The following is a 25,103-nucleotide window of genomic DNA, read 5'->3' on the forward strand; positions in this document are numbered from 1 at the left end:
TCCTAAATCAGTATGGATTACTGCTTCTTCAGGTTCCTCCGGGGTGATGAGAGGCACTTCTTGGGGCTTTAGCAGTTCTGGACACAACTTCAGGTGGTCTCTAGATACCATTGCAGTTGTTCTTCCTTCATCTTTGCTAATCAAACACGTCTTCCTGTTATCAAACCTTGAATTCAACACAGTGTAGGGTTCTCTCTCCCACTGGTCATCAAGTTTGTGGTTTCTCCTTTTCCTTTTCAATACCACTTCTCCTGGTGTGAAGGGTTCTGCTGGCGCACTCTTATTATAGTGGGCTTCCTGCTTGTCCCTCACCCTAGCGAGACTGTCTTCGACACAGGCTTGTACTCTTCTGTACTGCTCCTGTCTGGATGTGTCCCAGTCCTCAGTGGACATATCTGCTTCTGGTTCTACAACACCAAGCTCCAGGTCCATGGACAACTTTCCTGGTCTTGCTCGCATGAGATATGCTGGAGTGCAATTGGTGGAACTCATAGGTATGTGATTGTACAGATCTACCAGGTCAGGTAGTAGGTCTGGTCACTGATTTCTCTCCTCAAGTGGTAAGGTCTTCAGCAGGTCGATGACAATGTTGTTCATCTTTTAACAGAGACCATTGGTTTGGGGGTGGTACGGTCTAGTTATTATCTTCTTACACCCATACAAATGGCAGAACTCTTTGAACAACTCGGCCTCGAAGGCTGGGCCTTGGTCTGTCAGCACCTGCTCAGGGTATCCATGGGGTCTGCAGAAATATGCTTGGAACGTTTTTGCTGCTGTTTCTGCTGTTAGGTCTTTGACAGGGGCAACCACCAGGAACCTGGAGTAGTGATCCACTATGGTCAGGGCATAGGAGTACCCTGACCTGCTGGGTGACAGCTTGACATGGTCCAGGGCCACGATCTCCAGGGGTCAAGTCATCTTGATGGGTTGCAGGGGCGCCTTCTGGCTGCTGTAGTCTTTTCTTCTGAGGCTACAGGGTCCACAGTCTCTGCACCACTTCTCAATGGAGCTGCGCATTCCCACCCAGTAGAATCGACACTTTAGCAGGGTTTCTAGCTTTTTCCAGCCAAAGTGCCCCGCCTGATCGTGGTAGGCCTCCAACACCATCTGGATCTCCATCTTGGGGACCACTATCTGCCATACCATCTTGTGGGTCTTGGGATTGACGTACCTCCGGCACAGCTTCTCTCAATAGATGAACAGCCGGCTTCTCTCATTCCACAGCTGTTTTGCTTGGAGAGACGCATCCTTCTCCAGGGAGGAACCTTCTTGGGTTATCAACTCCTTGATACGGCTGACAACCGGGTCGCTGTCCTGGGTCTCCTTCCAGCTGTGGTGAGGCAAAGGGTTTAACATCTTACCACGCTGCCTCCTGAAGGCTCGTTACTCGTGGATCATCCCATTCCGGTGAAAGGCAGGTAGCTCAATCTCCTCCAGGTCATCCATTTCTTCTTCTGTGTCTGACTGGTGAGGCATCCTGGACAGGGCATTGGCGTTGGCTTTCTTGCGGCCCGCCCGGTATTTAATTGTGAATTGGTAATTGGACAGCCGAGCCATCCATCGCTGTTCCATGGCTCCTTGCTTGGCTGTTTCAAGATGAGTCAGGGGGTTATTGTCAGTGTAGGCAGTGAACTTGCTGGAGGCTAAGTAGTGCTTGAACCTTTCAGTGATGGCCCAGACCAAGGCCAGGAACTCTAACTTGAAGCTGCTATAGTTCTCTGGGTTCCTCTCAGTCGGGCGGAGCTTCCTGCTTGCATAGGCTATCACTTTCTCTAGGCCATTCTGCTTCTGACTTAGGACAGCTCCTAATCCTTCATTGCTGGCATCAGTATACAGCAGGAACGGTTGGCTGTAGTCAGGGTAGGCTAGGATCTCGTCGCCTGTCAGTATCTCCTTCATCTCTTGAAATGATTCGGCTTGCTCCTCACCCCAGTGGAATGGGGGATTTCTGCCTTTGGGGGGACTGTCCTACCAGGAGGTCTTGCAGAGGCGCTGCTTTCTTGGTGTAATCTATTACAAACCTCCGGTAGTATCCTACTAGTCCCAGGAACTGACGTACCTCCTTGAGGTTCTTCGGCTCCGGCCATTTCTGGATGGCAGTGACCTTCTCCGGGTCTGGTGCCACTCCCTCTGGACTGACAATGTGCCCCAGGTACTGTACCTTTCTCTTGAGCAGGTGGCACTTTGAGGGCTTCACCTTCATCCCATACTGGGACAGTGACTGAAATACCTCTGCCAGGTGCTTCAAGTGGTCCTCATACGTCTTGGAGTACACAATCACGTCATCCAGGTATAGTAACACAGTCTCGAAGTTGCGGTGTCCCAAGCAGCACTCCATCAATCTCTGAAACGTTCCAGGGGCATTGCAGAGTCCAAAAGGCATACTGTTGAACTCGCAGAGTTCCATCGGGGTGGTGAAGGCCATCTTCTCCCGATCCTCCTCAGCCACAGCTACAGCCACAGCCACAGCCAGTACCCACTAGTGAGGTCAAGTGTGGAAAAGTAATTTGATTTGCAGACTTTAAGGCAGCCAGGGATTCCTCTATTCGTGGTAAAGGGTATGCATCTTTATGTGTAATGCGATTTACTTTTCTGTAATCTACACACATCCTCATGCTTCCATACTTCTTCCTGACTAACACTAGGGGAGCTGCCCAGGGACTACAACTATCCCTTACTACCCTGCCTTTTTCATGTCGTGCAACATCTCCTTGGCTTTCTGGTAGTGTGCTGGTGGTATAGGCTTGTACCGTTCTTTGATGGGAGGATGGTTGCCTGTGGGGATGTGATGTTGTACCCCCTTAATCCTTCCAAAGTCAAGTGGATGCTTGCTGAATACCTGCGCGTAATCCTGAACCACCCGGGGTACCCCCTGTTTCTGGTGAGCTGGAGTGGTGTCTGTCCCAACATGGATCTGTTGACACCAGTCCTCCACCTGGGTTGCCGGGTCATTATCCTCCACTTGGTCTGGGGAGGTTAAGGACTCCACCGTGTGGATGGAGTTGTTATTTACAGCATGTAACTTGGCAACAGTGGTATATCGTGGTAATCTGACCTCGTCTTCCCCATAGTTGAGAAGACGGACGGGCACCCTCCCATTGCGTACATCCACTACCCCTCTGGCAGTTAAGAGTGTAGGTCTGTGCTCTGAGCTAAGGAGTTCTACTACTGCCTGGTAACTCTGTCCTTTAAGACCTATTGCTGCTCTACACCATATAAGCATTTCACTCATTGGAGGAATCACAATGGGTATCGGGTCTGTTACCCGCACATTACCAATCTCACCACCGGATAACTTTACTTGCTGGTGGTACATCAGGGCTCGAATCTCCTTCTGGAGGGCTCTCCTCTGCCCCGGACTGGCGACGTCAGCGAGCTGTTGGAGTAAAAACACCACTTCCTCCAAACAGTTATCAACAATGTTAGTACCTAGTACCATATACAGTCCATTCTCATCAGAGAGAGTCTCTACTACAATGAGCCCCTGGTCCTTCAGCTCCACTCTCCCCACCTTTACCGCCACATCCTTAACCCCGACTAGGTTAAGAGGGAGGTTGTTAGAGGCATAAATGGAGAAATCTGTATCTGGGGGTTGGCGATTGTCCATGGACCAGAATCTCTTGTAAAGGGCATCAGGCATTATGGTTACCTGAGATCCAGTGTCCAGCAGGGCAGGTATCTCAATGCTGTCCAGGATTATGGACAGGAAAGGTCTTCCTCCCACGAACCTGCTGTGCCAGTCTGAGGGGCCTGCTGAGTCTATTTCTGGGTGTTGGCCCTCGGACCCAGGGTTTGCTCCTTTAAAGGGCAATTGCACTGTGTGGTCTGCCTTCTGGCAGCGGTGGCAGACAAACTCTCGTTGAGGGTGGCGCTGGTTGTTGGTCCTTCCACGGGGTGACGTTGTCCTCCTCCCGGGCGGCGTTGTCCTCCTCCGGGGCGGCAGCGTCCTCCTCCTTCCTCTCATCCAGGGGACATCCTCAGGGCAGTCGGCTAGCAGGATCCTTCCCTCTGTCTCTGGCTCCGTCCGTAGCTGCAGGGCACTCATCACAGTGGCCAGGTTTTTAGTCAGCTGGCGCACTTCTGAGCCCAGACTGTCCAGCTCACAAGGGGGCGCTGCCTGCACTTTGGCTTCATCAGCCAGCGGGGAAAAGGTGGGTGCTGCGGGCGTTGGAGTGGCCCTACCCTGGTAATGTTGTATAGCAGTATCTGCTGTTTCCAGGGGTTGCAGTTCCTTTATAGCCATGTCCTTAAGGGTGTCAAAGGTAGCATCTGGATGATCCAAGGACCACCAACGCACAGTCCTGCTCTCCTCTTGGGACCTCAGTCCCCGGACAAATTGTTCTTTTAGCATTTTACTTTCATCGGTTATGCTGGTTGGACTGACCTGTTTCAGAGCCCGCAGGGCCCCTTGCAAACGGCAGGCATAGTCCCGAACACTGTCCACCGGTTTCTGTGAGCAGTGGTAGAACCTCATCTGGAGGTCTGCCTCAGTGCGGTCCTCAAAGAAGTTTGTAACTTTTTGAAGATTACGGACACTGACTCCTGGTCTGTGGCCGACCAAGTCTCTACTTCTCTCTTTGCAGCACCAGTCAATTGTCCCACAACAACTGCAGCTCTTTGTTTGCCCATCATAGAATACATGTCCAGTATGCTGCATATTTTTCGCTTGAATCCCGACAGGGTGTCTGGCTTGCCGCTGTACTGGGGGAGCCACTTTGCTCCCGGCATGTACGGTAAAGTCAATGGTACGATAGGCGCTACAGGCCCTGTTGATGGGGCGGTTGCTCGATCCCGCGCGGCATCATCCCCGGTGGGATCATCGGGGTTCTCGACCCGGACCCCGGTATCGGGCTGCTCCTGCGACATCCTGGCACCCCCCTAGCGAACCGTGGCCTACCTTCTTTTTCTGTAGGCCGCAGCTCTGCAGGTGACAGTCTTCGGATAGGACCTTGCGTCGCTTCTCGTCTTATGTCAGAGCGTGCGTTGGGGCTTCCTGCCAGGACCTGATGCTGCGTCAATGCGTGGGGCGTGTCAGAGACTTCGCGCGGTTACACAGGTACGCCTCCTAGTTTTCGCGTGGTTACGCCCTTCTTCTCGCACAGTGACGTAACAATGGCGGCAATCTTCGCCACAGTACACTATACAGTTCGTGAATAAAGTACCCGGTGGCAACGGGCACAACTCCTTCCGTAGCCGCGGGCACGCTATCCTGTTCGTGACGCCAGGAAAGAGATGACGAGCCCAGGGGATGGGGATGTACTTGGCGCCCGGGCCTTGATGCCTGGCCTTGGGGGATGTCGCGGTAGTCGGCTCCTGGGCCCGTACCCTGGGCCTCGATTTAAAAAGGTGGATAATTATGTGAAAGTTTGTGACGCCACCTGTGGTGTCTGGTGAGGATCACCAGCGCTGCGGCAGTTCGCTGAAGCCGGTGTTAAGGCAGCTTGGGTGGTATAGCTCCCCACAGGTGGAGCTGGGCCTCAGGGCAGTGTAAATGTAGGGATGCAGGACAGAGGGGACCCAGCCGGGTCTGAAGAAGGATTGGCAAGCACACACAGTTCACTTCAGTACCTTTTACTGGTGGAAATTCAGGCACATTCCGGAGCACTATAGGGTGAAGGGTGCATATCAGGATTCTCCCCAGTGAGCAGGTATAGGGCCTCCTGTTTCTTGCCTTTGTGTAGTAAGTTTCTGACCTGCCTGGAGCTAGGCCTAACTTTGTCACTGTCCTGCAACGTCTGATCTTCTGATAGGGCCTTCTCTTGGAGTTCACACTCCCTGCTTGCGGGGCCTCCGTGACTCCTGGCTCTGGTACGTATCAGCTCTTGGGTGATCCTGGGACCTAAAGTCTTCCAGGGAATCCGGTTGTCTCTACAGGGGAATATATGTCCCTGTAGACGCGGACCCGGTGTCCGGTATATTTTTCTGGGGTGAGCTTGTACAGCTCCTCTGCCCCCAATGCTACTCACTCCACTAGCCTTCAGCCTACTCGGGGCCCTCACTAGGCTATACACACTAGCAGCTGGCAGGCTGCGCTTCACCGCCCTTATGGCGTTGGTACACCTTAAGCTCACTAACCTGAGCTACTTGAGTCTAGCTTGGCCTACCTCTGCAGACTGACTCCTGCAGGAACTGGCTGCAGACCTGTTTCTGAGTCTGAGCCTACACTAGAACACAACTAGACTGTTCTGCTCTGTGGCTGCAGCAGACTCACAGGCTGTACTTGCAGGAGCTTCCTGCTCTGTTCTGACTGCCTAACTCCACCCTCCGTATATATATGTCCCTATCCGTGCTCCTTCTGGTGGTCTGAGGTAGGGTGGAGGTGTGTGTATGCTCTGAGGGCCTCTTGTGGAGAAATCCGTCCAAGCACCCCTCTAGGATCTGTGGTACTATTGCGCAGCAGGGCGCCACACATCCTCTATATATTACAGCGCACAGAACAGATCCTCTATATACTACACCACACAGGAGAGCCGACAGATACTCTATACACTACACCACACGGGACACATCCTCTATATACTACACCACACGGGACACATCCTCTATATACTACACCACACGGGACACATCCTCTGTATACTACACCACAAGTGACACATCCTCTATATACTACACCACACAGGAGAGCCGACAGATCCTCTGTACACTACACCACACGGCACAGATCCTCTATATACTACACCACATGGGACAGATCCTCTATATACTACACCACACGGGACACATCCTCTATATACTACACCACACGGGACACATCCTCTGTATACTACACCACAAGTGACACATCCTCTATATACTACACCACACAGGAGAGCCGACAGATCCTCTGTACACTACACCACACGGCACAGATCCTCTATATACTACACCACACGGGACACATCCTCTATATACTACACCACACGGGACACATCCTCTGTATACTACACCACAAGTGACACATCCTCTATATACTACACCACACAGGAGAGCCGACAGATCCTCTGTACACTACACCACACGGCACAGATCCTCTATATACTACACCACACGGGACACATCCTCTATATACTACACCACACGGGACACATCCTCTATATACTACACCACACGGGACACATCCTCTGTATACTACACCACAAGTGACACATCCTCTATATACTACACCACACAGGAGAGCCGACAGATCCTCTGTACACTACACCACACGGCACAGATCCTCTATATACTACACCACATGGGACAGATCCTCTATATACTACACCACACAGGACAGATCCTCTATATACTACACCACACAGGAGAGCCGACAGATCCTCTATACACTACACCACACGGGACAGATCCTCTATATACTACACCACACAGGAGAGCCGACAGATCCTCTATACACTATACCACACGGGACAGATCCTCTGTATACTACACATCATGTGACACATCCTCTATATACTACACCACAAGGGACATATCCTCTATATACTACAGCGCACAGGACAGATCCTCTATATACTACACCACACAGGAGAGCTGACAGATCCTCTATATACTACACCACAAGGGACATATCCTCTATATACTACACATCATGTGACACATCCTCTATATACTACACCACACGGGACACATCCTCTATATACTACACCACACGGGACACATCCTCTATATACTACACCACACGGGACAGATCCTCTATATACTACACCACACAGGAGAGCCGACAGATCCTCTGTACACTACACCACACAGGACACATCCTCTATATACTACAGCGCACAGGACAGATCCTCTATATACTACACCACACAGGAGAGTTGACAGATCCTCTATATACTACACCACAAGGGACACATCCTCTATATACTACACATCATGTGACACATCCTCTATATACTACACCAACACAGGACACATCCTCTATATACTACACCACACGGGACACATCCTCTATATACTACACCACACGGGACAGATCCTCTATATACACTGTAACATACCTGGTGGCGGGCTTGCATGGTGTACCATCTCTCACTATGCAAGATTGCAAACTTGATCTTCAGTCCAGTCTGCTAGCCTGGCTTCTATTCATGCTGTCTGTTTGTCTCTGCTCTGACTGCTTAGGGCAGCGGCCCGGTTACTTCCTGTTTTTTGTAACTGCTGTGGGCACACCCCTAATGCGTCCTCAGCCTATTGCTGTCTGTCACTGGATATTTAAACCAGCTCCACCTTGAAGCTGGTGCCTGAGCAACTCTTATCCTCAGAGGGCTTCTTGCCTGATGTGCCAGGTCCTGTTCTGTTTTTCCTGCCTGTCCGCCTTCCTGGAGGCTGTATTCCCAGGCCTGTCTGAACACTCTCCTAGCCTGTTCGTCCCGCCTTCTGGGGGCCGCATACCCAGACCTGTTATCTGTGTCTTCTAGCCTGTTTGTCCGCCATTCTGGGGGCCGCATACCCAGACTCGCTCCTGTATCTCGCTGCAGTGTCAGTTCCTGTCTGAACACTCAGTTCCTGTCTGAACACTCTCCAAGCCTGTTACCTGTTTTTCTCTATGTCCGTACCTTCCCTTTTTCTGCAGAGTCTGAACCTGCACCTAACTCCTACTCGTTGTCGCTGTACTTCCGTTTGTGAGTTTAGAGTCCACTCTCTACTTCATTGCAAGTATCTTGTGTATATCTGGTTCTGCCTTTCCCTTCCAGTCTGTTCCGTGTGAACAGAGCCCTGTCCCCTCTTCTCTGCCTTGCTCACCGCTCCGGCGGTTCCTGCCTGCTCTGCCTTGCTCACCGCTCCGGCGGTTCCTACCTGCTCTGCCTTGCTCACCGCTCCGGTGGGTCCTGCCTGCTCTGCCTTGCTCACCACTCCGGCGGTTCCTGCCTGCTCTGCCTTGCTCACAGCTCCGGCGGTTCCTGCCTGCTCTGCTTTGCTCACCGCTCCGGCGGCTCCTGCCTGCTCTGCCTTGCTCACCACTCCGGCGGTTCCTGCCTGCTCTGCCTTGCTCACCGCTCCGGCGGTTCCTGCCTGCTCTGCCTTGCTCACTGCTCCGGCGGTTCCTGCCTGTTCTGCCTTGCTCACCGCTCCAGCGGTTCCTGCCTGCTCTGCCTTGCTCACCGCTCTGGAGGTTTCTCCCTGCTCTGCTTGTCTACCGCATCTGCGGTTCTGTTCCTGTATCCCAGTCTGTACTGGACTCTATCCAGCCTGTGCTCCAACCTGCTAGTACCTCCCCGTCTGCACGCCAGCCACACTTGTCAGTACCCTCCTGTCTGCATACCAGCCATGCCTGCCAGTATCCTCCTGTCTGCACTCCAGCCGTGCATGCCAATACCCACCTGTCTGTGTGCAAGCCTAACCCGCCTGTTCCTGTATTCCCCGGTGTGGGTCAACAGCCGTGTCTGGGATCTGGCCTGGAGTAGCACCTGGTCTCTCTGCTCGGTTCCTCCCTGGTGCACGGCGTCGTTAGCCGTCGTGCGAACTTGGCCGGATCGGGTTGATACTTAGCTACGCCCCTCCAGGCACTCTCCGGTTCATGGCAAAGTGGAATCACTAAATCACGCACATGCCAGTCAGCCCAGGCGTGTGCATAACATACTACACAACACGGGACACATCCTCTATATACTACACCACACGGGACACATCCTCTATATACTACAGCGCACAGGACAGATCCTCTATATACTACACCACACGGGACACATCCTCTATATACTACACCACACGGGACACATCCTCTATATACTACACCACACGGGACACATCCTCTATATACTACACCACACGGGACACATACTCTATATACTATACCACACGGGACACATCCTCTATATACTACACCACACGGGACACATCCTCTATACACTACACCACACGGGACAGATCCTCTATATACTACACCACACGGGACACATCCTCTATATACTACACCACACGTGACACATCCTCTATATACTATACCACATGGGACACATCCTCTATATACTACACCACAAGAGACACATCCTCTATATACTACACCACACGGGACACATCCTCTATATACTACACCACACGGGACAGATCTTCTATATACTACACCACACGGGACACATCCTCTATATACTACACCACACAGGACAGATCCTCTATGTACTACACCACACAGGACAGATCCTGTATATACTACACCACACGGGACACATCCTCTATATACTACACCACACGGGACACATCCTCTATATACTAGACCACATGGGACACATCCTCTATATACTACACTACAAGAGACACATCCTCTATATACTACACCACAAGAGACACATCCTCTATATACTACACCACACGGGACAGATCCTCTATATACTACACCACACAGGATAGATCCTCTATATACTATTCCACACGGGACACATCCTCTATATACTACACCACATGGGACAGATCCTCTATATACTACACCACACAGGACACATCCTCTATATACTACACCACACGGGACACATCCTCTATATACTACAGTTCACTGGACATTTCCTCTATATACTGGAGCTGTGTGACGGCTTATTTTTGCCTTGGCTAGATGATGCTTTTATTAGTACAATTTTGGGTGAAATACATATACACTGCACAGTACCACTTCTCCTGTCCTGAATAGTGGATGTAATTCTCAGTATCTGTATTATTCTGTATATATACACTGCACAGTACCACTTCTCCTGTCCTGTATAGTGGATGTAATTCTCAGTTTCTGTATTATTCTGTATATATACACAGCACAGTACCACTTCTCTTGTCCTGTATACTGGGTGTAATTTTCAGTATCTGTATTATTCTGTATATATATGTAGCACCCTGAGGATTCGGCTGCTACAGGGGTATTGCACCTCAACCCAGAGGTGTGATATTCCACTCCCGGGTAAGGAAGGAGTGTGGAACTGAGCTCAGATAGACTGCATGCACTACATACATCCCATTCCAGAGGAGCAGGCCGACGGTACTCCCACTTAGAAATGTGCAGGTACAACCGAGCCTGTTCCTGGCTGGAGTGGGAGGGGGGTGGTACATCCCATGTAGTGTAGGGGCAGATAGGGGGAGCAGTCTGGGTAGTGATAGGAGCTCATTGGGTGCTGGTCACCTGAGCTCACACATAGAGGGATATATAAGGAGGGCACCAACTTAGATCAGGGTCAGACGCTGAGAACAAGTCAGTTGGAGAGGAGAGAGAAGGAAACAGCAGCCCTGGAGAGAGAGAGAGTGGAGCAGAGAAAGACCCAGAGGGGGTAGACTGAAGGGACCCAAGAACCCAAATTAGAGCACCGGGTGAGGAGTCAGCAAGAGGGTACCGGAACCCAAGCTGGTGGGGGCAAAGACATTCCCCAGCCAGAGACCGGAGACCGTGGGCAGTGTCTGTCACGGTCACCCACCACATTCACCCCGAAGGCACACCACGTGGAGGGTCAGGGAACCCAAGGCCAAGGGTGTCCCAAAAGAAGGCCCGAGGGAGCTGGACCTAGGTGAATCCCTGGTGGGGACGGCTGAAGAAAGGACAGAGGGAGAGCTCAGGGCCACGCTCTGGACTTGTTTGGGGGTTGGCCGGATCCAGGACCTGGTGGACGCAGCACGGCTCGGGTGGTCACTAGCAGCTGGAGTGACCAGTACAACATCAGCAGTAAGTAAACACCCTTAACTGCACAACCCGAGTCTGTCTTCATTGCCGGCTGCATCGCACCACCACAACCCCCATCCTCTGCGCCTGTCCCCTCTGAGGCTATACCCCTCCCGTTGGGGGTTATCTCACCAAGCTGCGCACCCACCATCAGCCTCAGCGGACCCTGCAGCAGCGGCGGCCACAGTGACCGCATCACAACGGGTGGCGTAGTCGACACAAAAGAACTTTAATAACATCTGTAGGACTGCCACATAACACTTAGCTTGACGCCCTGGGCACGGGACCGGGTCACAGCCGCTCGGAGACTACAACCCCCCATCTGATCCGGTGCCGGGTATTCCCCTCAAAAAGGAATATGTCCCAGGGGGCGCGTCAACTTTGGCGTAGTTGGCAGGATTACGTGCCCGCAACACCCGGGTACTGCGTGCCTGAAGAAAAGTGCAAGTTTACCTCAGAAAGAAGTCTCCCGCCGGTTCCGGAGGGTCCACGCCATCGGACTCCATCACCAGTCGTTTCCCGCCGATTGTCCGCCATTTCCAGCTTGTTCCCGCCATCTGCCGAGTTTCCCGCCACTGGGAAGCGATTCCCGCCAAAACCGCAGATTTCCCGCCTTGGAAGAGCAGCGGACGCCATTATGGGCGTGCCAAAGGAGGGCAAGAGGCCACCTCCCATCGTGGGCCGGGACAGAAAATGGCGCCAAAAGTGGAAACCGCCCCCACCAACAGAGACTGTGATGCTGGAGGTGTCTGTCAGCGTGAAAGAACTCCCCCTGGAGCTGACAGTCACCGAGTTGCCCCGGGACCGCCCTCTAAGTGGGAGGAGACGAAAGAGAAGAGAAAAGATGGGTGTCGCTTGGAGCAGTCTGGAGCGAGCGCACCCGGAGGCAAGAGGTCTAACGAGGAGTAGCGGAGGAGCTCACCCGGAGATGGAAAGAAAGCAGAACAGCACCGGCCCGCTGGCCAGGAGTCTGCTAGAGACCGAGGAAGGAGGGCAGAGCAGCACCGGCCCGCTGGCCAGGAGCCTGCCGGAAGCCGAGCAGAGCAGCACCGACCCGATGGTCAGGAGCCTGCTAGAGTCCACAACCCCGCTAGGTCTAGCGGAGATCCTAGCGCAGCTCCCCCGAGACCGGGAGTGTGCACAAACTGCCCTGGAGGGCCTCGCACGGAGGATGGCCCGGGTACAGCGCGAGATACTGGCGGAGTGGAGCCGGGAGATGGCCCAGCAAGCAGAGACCAGTCAACGGAGCACGCTACCCTGGAAGAGGAAGCAGACCGCCTCTGAGGATGGCGCGGGAGGACCCAAGGCCGGAGACGGCGCCGAGGAGGGAGCCGAACGCATGGAGGCAGGTAAAGGGGACGCCTATACCCCAAGCCGTGACACCGCTTACCTGCCCCAGCTCCCCGTCGCAGAGCCCGAAAGTCCCCCTGCTGTGCCCGTAGCCGCCAGGTCACCGCCATGGACTAGGCCCCGACCGGAAGCCGCCGCAGCGACCCCTGTGACGTCACGCGCCCCGACCCGGAGCGTGACAAAGCAGGAAGTACCACCAGCCTGGTCGCAAGGCCTAGTACCCCCGGGCGCCGCATCACCAACAGCGCCCCCTACCTCCGCGGAGCCTCCGGCCTGGCCGCAAGGCCAGGTAGCCCAGGGCGCCGCCGTCCTAACGGTGCCCTTCACCTTCCAGGTGCCCCAGGCCTGGCCGCAAGGCCTGGGCAACCCGGGCGCCACCACCACCGCGCCCGCGCCCGCAATACCTAGGGTGCCACACCTGGGGGAGGACCTCTTCGGCCAGCTCACATGGCCGGACGGGCGGCCCTTCATCTGGCCCGAAGGGTACCCTGAGCTGGAGCGGCAGCAGAGACTAGGGCCCTTGTGTGAGCCCCTAATCCCGGCTCCGAAGCCCGTGGCTCGGGTCTCGCCTCCTCTAGCAGAAGCCCAATTCGTGTGGGACCCCACGGGAGAAGATTTGATGGGGTTCACCGGAGAAACTCGGGCAGCCGCAGCTGAACGTACAGAGTGTTGCCGTCAACAGCTGGCAGAGTTTAAGAGAGAACGGGAGGAGAGGCGGGTCAGAGAACAACAGGCCCAAATCCAGAGCGCGGAGCAGAAGAGCCGGACTAGGAGGAACCCCCGTGCAGCGCATTGTCCCCGCACCATCGGGACAGTGATAAAGTTCAACCCGCAGCATGGGTGGGGCTTTATTCGGGACCGTAACAACCGCGGTGACGTTTTTGTGACCCGCAGAGACGTCGAGTCCCACCTGCCGGAAGGTCACAAAGGCCGTGACCTCTACGTCGGAGACGAGGTCACTTACACCCGGCACAAGTGTGCCAAAGGACCTTACGCCCTCCACGTGCACCGCTTGACGGAGGAGGAGTTGCGGTACGGGGAGGAGGAGCCAGAGGACCCGGACGGGTCTGAAGAAACATCATATCAAGAAAGAGCAGGAGGAAGACGCCGTTGAGTGCGGCAGAGCAGGAGTTGTAAATAGTTACCCAATCGGGGTATAAAGGAACTGAAACTGAAACTGTTGCTGCTAAAATAGTCCCCGTTGGGACCAGTGAACTGTTTTACCCGTTAACCCCTTCATCCTACAGGCTGAGGACTGTGAGCAGCCATTCCCTTCCCTCTACCTGGCCGAGGACTGAGAGCGGCCAACTTTCAACTTCCCCTGTATATAGTTGCGCGTCCTAAAGCGCCCCCTACCGGTTTTATAAGAAAACCAGATTTTTCTAAGAGACTGTCGCACTTTTCCCGGACACACGTTGCACAGTGTCCGGAGGAGGAACCTGAAACAAGAGAAGTCTACGAGAATGTTTATATAAAAAGTTTTATATATATATAATGTTTATATGTTTTATATGTTCATATAAAAATTTTGTATGTTTTGGTGTTTTATGTCTTACAGCCCGAGGACGTGCTGTGATTTACCAGGGGGGAATGTAGCACCCTGAGGATTCGGCTGCTACAGGGGTATTGCACCTCAACCCAGAGGTGTGATATTCCACTCCCGGGTAAGGAAGGAGTGTGGAACTGAGCTCAGATAGACTGCATGCACTACATACATCCCATTCCAGAGGAGCAGGCCGACGGTACTCCCACTTAGAAATGTGCAGGTACAACCGAGCCTGTTCCTGGCTGGAGTGGGAGGGGGGTGGTACATCCCATGTAGTGTAGGGGCAGATAGGGGGAGCAGTCTGGGTAGTGATAGGAGCTCATTGGGTGCTGGTCACCTGAGCTCACACATAGAGGGATATATAAGGAGGGCACCAACTTAGATCAGGGTCAGACGCTGAGAACAAGTCAGTTGGAGAGGAGAGAGAAGGAAACAGCAGCCCTGGAGAGAGAGAGAGTGGAGCAGAGAAAGACCCAGAGGGGGAAGACTGAAGGGACCCAAGAACCCAAATTAGAGCACCGGGTGAGGAGTCAGCAAGAGGGTACCGGAACCCAAGCTGGTGGGGGCAAAGACATTCCCCAGCCAGAGACCGGAGACCGTGGGCAGTGTCTGTCACGGTCACCCACCACATTCACCCCGAAGGCACACCACGTGGAGGGTCAGGGAACCCAAGGCCAAGGGTGTCCCAAAAGAAGGCCCGAGGGAGCTGGACCTAGGTGAATCCCTGGTGGGGACGGCTGAAGAAAGGACAGAGGGAGAGCTCAGGGCCACGCTCTGGACTTGTTTGGGGGTTGGCCGGATCCAGGACCTGGTGGACGCAGCACGGCTCGGGTGGTCACTAGCAGCTGGAGTGACCAGTACAACATCAGCAGTAAGTAAACACCCTTAACTGCACAACCCGAGTCTGTCTTCATTGCCGGCTGCATCGCACCACCACAACCCCCATCCTCTGCGCCTGTCCCCTCTGAGGCTATACCCCTCCCGTTGGGGGTTATCTCACCAAGCTGCGCACCCACCATCAGCCTCAGCGGACCCTGCAGCAGCGGCGGCCACAGTGACCGCATCACAACGGGTGGCGTAGTCGACACAAAAGAACTTTAATAACATCTGTAGGACTGCCACATAACACTTAGCTTGACGCCCTGGGCACGGGACCGAGTCACAGCCGCTCGGAGACTACAACCCCCCATCTGATCCGGTGCCGGGTATTCCCCTCAAAAAGGAATATGTCCCAGGGGGCGCGTCATATACACTGCACAGTACCATTTCTCTTGTCCTGTATACTGGGTGTCATTCTCAGTATCTGTATTATTCTATATATTATACTGGGTGTCATTCTCAGTATCTGTATTATTCTGTATATATACACTGCACAGTACCACTTCTCTTGTCCTGTATAGTGGATGTAATTCTCAGTATCTGTATTATTCTGCATATATACACTGCACAGTACCACTTCTCTTGTCCTGTATAGTGGATGTAATTCTCAGTATCTGTATTATTCTGTATATATACACTGCACAGTACCACTTCTCTTGTCCTGTATAGTGGATGTAATTCTCAGTATCTGTATTATTCTGTATATATATACTGCACAGTACCACTTCTCCTGTCCTGAATAGTGGATGTAATTCTCAGTATTTGTATTATTCTGTATATATACACTGCACAGTACTACTTCTCCTGTCCTGTATAGTGGATGTAATTCTCAGTATCTGTATTATTCTGTATATATACACTGCACAGTACCACTTCTCTTGTCCTGTATACTGGGTGTAATTCTCAGTATCTGTATTATTCTGTATATATACACTGCACAGTACCACTTCTCTTGTCCTGTATACTGGGTTTAATTCTCAGTATCTGTATTATTCTGTATATATACACTGCACAGTACCACTTCTCCTGTCCTGAATTGTGGATGTAATTCTCAGTATTTGTATTATTCTGTATATATACACTGCACAGTACCACTTCTCTGGTCCTGTATACTGGGTGTAATTCTCAGTATCTATATTATTCTGTATATATACTCTGCACAGTACCACTTCTCTTGTCCTGTATACTGGGTGTAATTCTCAGTATCTGTATTATTCTGTATATTATACTGGGTGTCATTCTCAGTATCTGTATTATTCTGTATATATACTCTGCACAGTGCCACTTCTCTTGTCCTGTATACTGGGTGTAATTCTCAGTATCTGTATTATTCTGTATATTATACTGGGTGTCATTCTCAGTATCTGTATTATTCTGTATATATATACACTGCACAGTACCACTTCTCTTGTCCTGTATACTGGGTGTAATTCTCAGTATCTGTATTATTCTGTATATTATACTGGGTGTCATTCTCAGTATCTGCATTATTCTGTATATATATATACACTGCACAGTACCACTTCTCTTGTCCTGTATACTGGGTGTAATTCTTAGTATCTGTATTATTCTGTATATATACACTGCACAGTACCACTTCTCTTGTCCTGTATACTGGGTGTAATTCTCAGTATCTGTATTATTCTGTATATATACACTGCACAGTACCAGTTCTCTTGTCCTGTATACTGGGTGTAATTCTTAGTATCTGTATTATTCTGTATATATACACTGCACAGTAACACTTCTCTTGTCCTGTATACTGGGTGTAATTCTCAGTATCTGTATTATTCTGTATATATACACTGCACAGTGCCACTTCTCTTGTCCTGTATACTGGGTGTAATTCTCAGTATCTGTATTATTCTGTATATTATACTGGGTGTAATTCTCAGTATCTGTATTATACTGGGTGTCATTCTCAGTATCTGTATTATTCTGTATATATACACTGCACAGTACCACTTCTCTTGTCCTGTATACTGGGTGTAATTCTCAGTATCTGTATTATTCTGTATATTATACTGGGTGTAATTCTCAGTATCTGTATTATACTGGGTGTCATTCTCAGTATCTGTATTATTCTGTATATATACAATGCACAGTACCACTTCTCTTGTCCTGTATTCTGGGTGTAATTCTCAGTATCTGTATTATTCTGTATATTATGCTGGGTGTCATTCTCAGTATCTGTATTATTCTGAATATATACACTGCACAGTACCACTTCTCTTGTCCTGTATACTGGGTGTAATTTTCATTATCTCTATTATTCTGTATATATACACTGCACAGTACCACTTCTCTTGTCCTGTATACTGATGTAAATCTCAGTATCTGTATTATTCTGTATATTATACTGGGTGTAATTCTCAGTATCTGTATTATTCTGTATATATACACTGCACAGTACCACTTCTCTTGTCCTGTATACTGGGTGTAATTCTCAGTATCTGTATTATTCTGTATATATACACTGCCCAGTACCACTTCTCTTGTCCTGTATACTGGGTGTAATTCTCAGCATCTGTATTATTCTGTATATTATACTGGGTGTAATTCTCAGTATCTGTATTATTCTGTATATACACACTGCACAGTACCACTTCTCTTGTCCTGTATACTGGGTGTAATTCTCAGTATCTTTATTATTCTGTATATATACACTGCACAGTACCACTTCTCTTGTCCTGTATCCTGGGTGTAATTCTCAGTATCTGTATTATTCTGTATATTATACTGGGTGTCATTCTCAGTATCTGTATTATTCTGTATATATACACTGCACAGTACCACTTCTCTTGTTCTGTATACTGGGTGTAATTCTCAGTATCTGTATTATTCTGTATATATACACTGCACAGTACCACTTCTCTTGTCCTGTATATTGGGTGTAATTCTCAGTATCTTTATTATTCTGTATATATACACTGCAGGTCTTTTTTTTATTGATAGAATAAGTACAGTACATGACAGAACAATAATACATTACAGGACACCGAACATAAGAACAAAACAAGACGACAAATCACAGAAAATAGAAACAAAATAAATCATCGCAGGAATATATACATATACAGGAAATAAATATTATAAAACCTAATATGTAATTTTTAATATATACATAAAACACAGACCTACACTAACTATCCCGCCACCCCTGATCCAGCTCTGGCCACAAAGTTCAGGATTACTCCGAGCTAGGATCAGGCCCCAAAGTTTTTCCCCAGGCGGTGCCTGGACCAGGCCAGATCAGTCCTCTTATCACCGCCGATGAAAACCCCCCCAAATCCCCCACCCAACCTAACTAAAACCCCCTATTATACATTATATACAATATATACAGAACACAATCTACACACTCACCATCCAAGGCTCAAGTTCAATGCCGGCAAACCTTCTATCCAGGAGACAGAAATACAAAACAAAAATCTAGGGTGGAAAGACATGAGCCCACCACCAGGATATAGGAGTACTACCGGACTAAGGCACCCTGAAGGAAAAGCCCCTCCAGAGACGGGCCGCCCTCCGGGCACCCAGTCTTTCATACTACAGAGAACGTACCTTCACCAGGTCACCTAGGATGTTCCTACAAACTTCATCTACATGGAGGATTTTACTCTGCGTCGAGACTAAAACTCGTGCGTTCCACGTGAAATACCTGACCACTGCGCTGACTATGAATAAAGTGTCTCGGTCCCTTCTCCCAAGGTCTCCGAATGCTCCATAGGCCCACCCGGCGTAGGACAGAGTAGCCAGCCGCGGCCAACCAATGGAAGCCCCCACCCTGTTGTACACCTCTGTATTAAAGGGACAATGAAGCAGGAAGTGCTCCATGCTTTCCAGCACGTTAGCACAAGCCTCACGGGGGCAATTCCTGTCCTCGGAGCTCCTGTACTTCAAATTGTCCCTCACATACAGCTTACCATGGAAGCAGCGCCAAGTCAAGTCCCAGTACTTCTCGGGGATCCTGCTAGAATTTAACAAACTCAACCCAACCTCCAGATCCCGACTTGGGCAGTCTTTGAGGGCCAATGGACTCTGAAAACGAGAAAGCAAGACCCTCATATCGAGGAGTTTCCTCGGGAGGGACCTCACCTCCCACATTCCCAGACCCCACCGGCGGATCATTTTCAGAACCGGGGTAACATAAGCCGGGAGATGCCCGTGTGGTGTGCGAAGATCGTTCAATCTTCCCCCTGTCTCCCATTCCTGGAAGAAAGGCTGAAACCATCCCTTGCAGGAGAATACCCACGGAAGAGCCCTCTCTTTCCAGAGGTTTGCACGTTCACCCTCAAAAAAGTGTTCACTAGGAACACCACGGGGTTCACCATATTCAAACCCCCTAGTCTCCTCGTGCGGTAAGTGACCTCCCGCTTGACTAGGTTCAGTCTGTTCCCCCATAACATCTGGAAGAACAGACTGTAGACCCGTGTCCAGAGAGGCTCTGGCAAGACACAGACGCTGCCCAGGTAGATTAGCAAGGGGAGCAGGAAAGCTTTGCACAGGCCAACCCTTTCCCTCAGGGTCAAAGACCAACCCCTCCATTGGTCCACTCTTTGGGCGACACCTTTGATTCTGCCTTCCCAGTTTTTCGTGGGGTAATCACCCTGGCCGAATTCGATGCCCAGGACTTTGGCATGTTCTTGGGGTTCGGGGAGGGTGTCCGGAAGATCAAACCCGGGATCTCCGCCTCCCAGCCAGAGACTCTCACACTTATCCTGGTTGACCTTGGACCCGGATGCCTCCGAGTAGCGCTCCACTTCTGACATCACCGCTGCTGCCTCCTCTTGCGAAGAAACAAAGACGGTGACATCGTCCGCGTAGGCCACCACCCTCAGGATAGCCTCCGGCGCCGCCCCGCCAACCCGCACCCCCGCCAACGGTCTACAATCGATCCTTCTGAGGAAGGGATCGATCGCAAACGTGTAAAGCAAAGGGCTAAGAGGACAGCCCTGACGGACACCGGATCCTACCCCAAAAGGTCGTCCAATCCACCCATTCACCAGAGGGAAAGTCTTAGCCCCTGCATACAAGGTCTTAAGCCAGTCCACAAACCCTCCAGGCAGACCATACCTCAAAAGAGTGGACCAGAGGTACTCGTGGTTAACCCGATCAAAGGCTTTTGCCTGATCCAGGGTCAGCAAGAACCCCTTCCAGAGGCCCGCCCTGCCTTGCTCCACGGCCTCTCGGACACCTAGAACAGCACTAAAAGTGCTACGGCCAGGAACGCAACAGTGCTGAACCTCCGAAAGGAGCCGGGGTGCAAACTTCACCAGCCTGTTGAAAAGTATCTTAGCCAAAATCTTCCTGTCCACATTGAGAAGTGCTATGGGACGCCAGTTCTCAATGCGTGACGGATCCTTACCCTTTGACAAAATGATCAAAGCTGACCTCCTTAATGATCTCGGCAGAGTGCCCGAGGAGAGACACTTGTTAAACACCTGAGTCAAGAGGGGGACCAAAGAGTCCCTAAAGGTCCTAAAGAACTCGGATGTTAAGCCATCCGGACCTGGCGACTTTTTGGGCCTAAGCCCATCGATCGCCAGTCTCACTTCCTCTTCTTTGATCGCTTCTGCCAAATCGCCCAGCGAGAGGTCAGCCCCTGGCTCAGGAACAGATTCAGCCAGGAAAGCCGACATCCCGTCACGATCAAGCTCCCTCCTTCCCAAGAGGTGCGAGTAGTAGGAACTGACAACCTCCAAGATCCCTGATCTGGACCTTCTCAGGGACCCCGTACTGTCCACCAGCCCCGTCACTATCTTACTATTCACTGACATCTTACAGTTTCTGTAAGGGTCGGGCGAGCAGTACTTCCCGTAGTCCCTCTCGAAAACCAAAGATGCGTGCCTATCGTACTGACACCTCTTCAGCAAGGACTTCACTCTGGAGATCTCCTCGCGGCTACCTCCAGTCGAGACAAGATGCTCGAGTTTCCTCCTCAGGCTCTGATACAGGCGATCCCTGTTCAGGCTTCTGAGGTTCGAGAGCTGCCGGAAGAATCTCGCCACCCGATGTTTGAACATCTCCCACGACTCCGACTTAGTGTTACTTAGGCCCAGCAATGGTACTTGGCTCTGAAAGAATTCCTCAAAAGACAGTCTTACAGCTTCTTCCTCAAGGAGTGATGAATTCAGCTTCCAATAGCCTCTTCCCATCCGAGGAGTCTCTGTAACGTTGAGAGAAAACATAATCAAACAGTGATCGGAGAACTCCACCTCCACAACCGACAACGGTGAAGAGACGGCCTCCTCCTTCAAATAAAACCTATCTAGCCTAGACCTGCACTGACTACCTCTAAAAAAGGTGAATCCCGTGTCGCCCTGGTTGTGCCGGATGTGGACATCCACCAGGCGAGCCTCACTCACTATCCTGTTTAACGCGACGCAGTCATAAGCCAGCCGGTCTCCGGAACCTCCTCTATCACAGGATCTCGTGACATTGTTGAAATCCCCTCCGAAGACCACCTGCCGACTCGAAAATAAAAAAGGTTTGATCTTCAGGAAGAGACATTTGCGGTCCCACTTGGACTGGGAACCATAGATGTTAATGAGCCGAAGCTCATGTCCCCCCATGGAGACATCTAGGATCAAGCATCTCCCCATTTCTAATTTGATCACTCGTCTGCATTCAACCGCTGCGGTCTTAAAAAGGACCGCCACCCCGCTATACGGCTCGGCCGCAAGAGACCAGTAGGAGGGCCCATGCCTCCACTCCCGCCTTGCTTTATGCAAGGTTGATATATCGGTCAACCTGGTCTCCTGCAAAAACAAAATGTCGGCGTCAAGTTGGCCGAGAAAATGAAAGGCCGTGTACCTTGCCGCATCTGACTTTATGCTGCAAACATTAATAGTTGCCAGCGTCAACGGGGTGGGTGCCGCCATCATGATTAATTGAATTAGATAGCCTTTTTCTTCCCACCACTGACAGTCCCAACCTCTTCCTCCGATAATGACGGGTTTTTAGTGCGCTTAAGACAAACAGACTCGTCCATTCTCTCCTTACATACATTCTTGCCCTCGTCTGGTGGTACTGGGTTAGTCGTCCCCCCAGAGGGCTTTGTATTTGCCCCCCGAGAGGAAGACCCAGCCATCTCCTGAGCCCCAACCACCTTGTCCGCAACCTCCGGCCCCGGGTCCCCACTTCCCCCCTCCAGAGGGAGGTCCTGGAGAGCCCCGAACCGGTTGGAGAGATCCACCAGAGGGGGGGTGGCTGAACCCTCCAATGGCGCTTGGATCACGGCCAGAGAGTCAGAGGGGTCGCACTCCAAAGAGGCAGCTCGAGACCTGGTCCCCCTCCTACCTCTGGCCGTTTTTCTGTTACCCTTTTTCTTTTTCTGTGACCACTCCCCCTCTCCCTCATCTAGACTGTCACCAGAAGAGGGTTCCTGGGAAGACGTGGCGTCCTTTCGCTCTTCCCTTTCAAGTCTCTTGACTTCCTCGCTCAATTCACTGTCTTTAGGATCCTCAGCTGCAAGTGAAGTACCTGGGTCAGAGTTTAGGGACATTACTCCCTGCCCCCTGTCCCCACGGCGCTTCTCCTGCCGCCTGATGGTGGATGGCGGCAGCTTGCTCCTCACCGGTTCCCTGCCTCCCCCGCCCCTACTGGTCCCTTCACCGGCAAGATTAGTTCCAGCTTTCGCCTGTCCCGCACTCGCCGCTTTCAGGACCGCATTGGTGAAGGAACGCGGACAGCGACTGAACGGGTGACCGAGGTCACCACACAAGTTACACCTAATCCTGCGACAGGCAGCAGCAAGATGACCGAGGTCCCCACACAGTGCGCATTTCTGGGTGGTACACTGCGCACTGAAGTGTGTGGGACTACCGCACCTGTGACAGACCTTAGGCTGCCCCCGGTAGAAAATCAAGATCCTATCCCTCCCCAAAAAGGTTGAGGAGGGGATATGGGTAACAGTGTTTCCCGAAACCTTCAATCTCACCATGAAGGTCCAGGCCCCTGACCAGATACCATGGTCATCCAGATTCTTTTCGGGAATATTGGTGACCTCTCCGTATCGACTCACCCAGGTGGTAATGTCCATACAGGAAAGCGACTCGTTACTAGTCAAAACGGTCACTTTCCTGACTGAATCTTGGCGGGTTATTGCCAGGGGAAAGAGACCATGCCATTCAGGGCGACTCCGAGCCAGCTCATGGCGAGACCAGAAAAGCTCAAGGCCCTCCGGTCTCACGAAGCTGACATCGAAGTAGGAGGTCCCGTAGGGATGGATCAAGGCAAAGATGTCATATGCCGCAAAGCCCATCCCCAGCAGGAGCTCAACCACCTTCGACCTATCAGGACAGGCATCCTTGCTTACCCACTGGAGACGGACCACGTTCCTACGGTTACTCCTCTGCCCCGTTGTCGGCAGAGACCAGACAGTCTCTGCCCCTCTATCTCGGAAGGCTGAAAGACCATGTCTCTCTATCCAGAAAGACAGATCAACCTCCCTCCCCTCTACAGTGATGGAGCTCTCTCCTCTCCTCAGGGCGTCCAGGAGCTGCTGTTGCAAGTCACCATCCCCAGGGCCACCAGACGAGGGCGCACTACTACCCCCAGCACTGACAGCTCCTGAATAGCTTTGGGCTGAAGCCCCCGCCAATGCTGGGGGGGCAGCGGGACCAGCGCCTACTTCCCCCCCACCAACATCAGTGCTGCTCCCACCATTCACTCCAGTACTATTCACACCATTCGCAGGACCATTACTCCCATCGTTCACTCCACTACTACTCACACCATTCGCAAGACCATTACTCCCACCATTCATTACACCACTACCCCCAACATTTTCTACACCACAACTCCCACCATTCCCACAACTCCCAGAATTCATTCCACCACTACCCCCACCATTTGCTACATCATCATTCACTGCACCACTACCCCCACCATTTGCTGCATCATGATTCACTGTACCACTAATTCCACCATTCCTACTACTCTCATCATCTGCTCCACCATTACTCTCACCATCTGCTCCACCATTACTCCCATCATTCACTGCACCACTATTTCCATTCCCTTTACTTGTCACCCCATTACCTCTGCTGTTCTCTGCACCTTCCACAGTCACCTCCATTCCTTCCTCCCTTGTGTCTGGTGTCTCTGCACTCACACCTGCTGGGCCGGGGGAGGGGAGCACTCCCAGAGACTCCTTTCCCTGCAGCACCACACCCGTTTTCTTTTGGTTGCTGCTGGCTTTCTGCAGGTCGTCTGCTGGAGCGCCCCGCCCCCCTACTGCAGCATTTTGGTCCTTGTTCTGGCCAGACTGTTTTCTCGGCACCTCTGCCCGCCCTGCACCCACAGACTTTGGGGTCTTAGTGTCCTTTTTGGGCGCTGGGGCACACTGCCCCCCTGTCGCAGCAGTGTGCCCAGTGTTCTTTGCAGATGTGTTTTTCACATCCTTCCCTGCCCCCCCGGCCCCGGTGATAACCGGCTTAGCCGCAGAGGGCAGGGAGGGAAACTCCACAGAACTCCCTATGTCCGGCGCTGTGAGTACCTCCACAGCCTCGCCCCCTGCACTGTTCCCCGCACAGATGGCAGCATCACCGGACGTCCTCCTCCTCTCCCCACCTTGCCTCTGCCTCGAGCCCACTGCAGAGCCCGTGCCTTTAGGTTTGGTGGGGTTTAAACAGAAGGTGGCAGGCGCAACATCAGACATTGGTACATACTTATAACTCACCACCTCCTGTGCAGCTCCTCCGGTCTTCCTCT

The sequence above is a fragment of the Phyllobates terribilis genome, unplaced genomic scaffold (assembly GCF_046119375.1).
Source record: "Phyllobates terribilis strain yellow unplaced genomic scaffold, ASM4611937v1 Scaffold_239__1_contigs__length_3013552, whole genome shotgun sequence".
Classification (NCBI taxonomy): Eukaryota; Metazoa; Chordata; class Amphibia; order Anura; family Dendrobatidae; genus Phyllobates; species Phyllobates terribilis.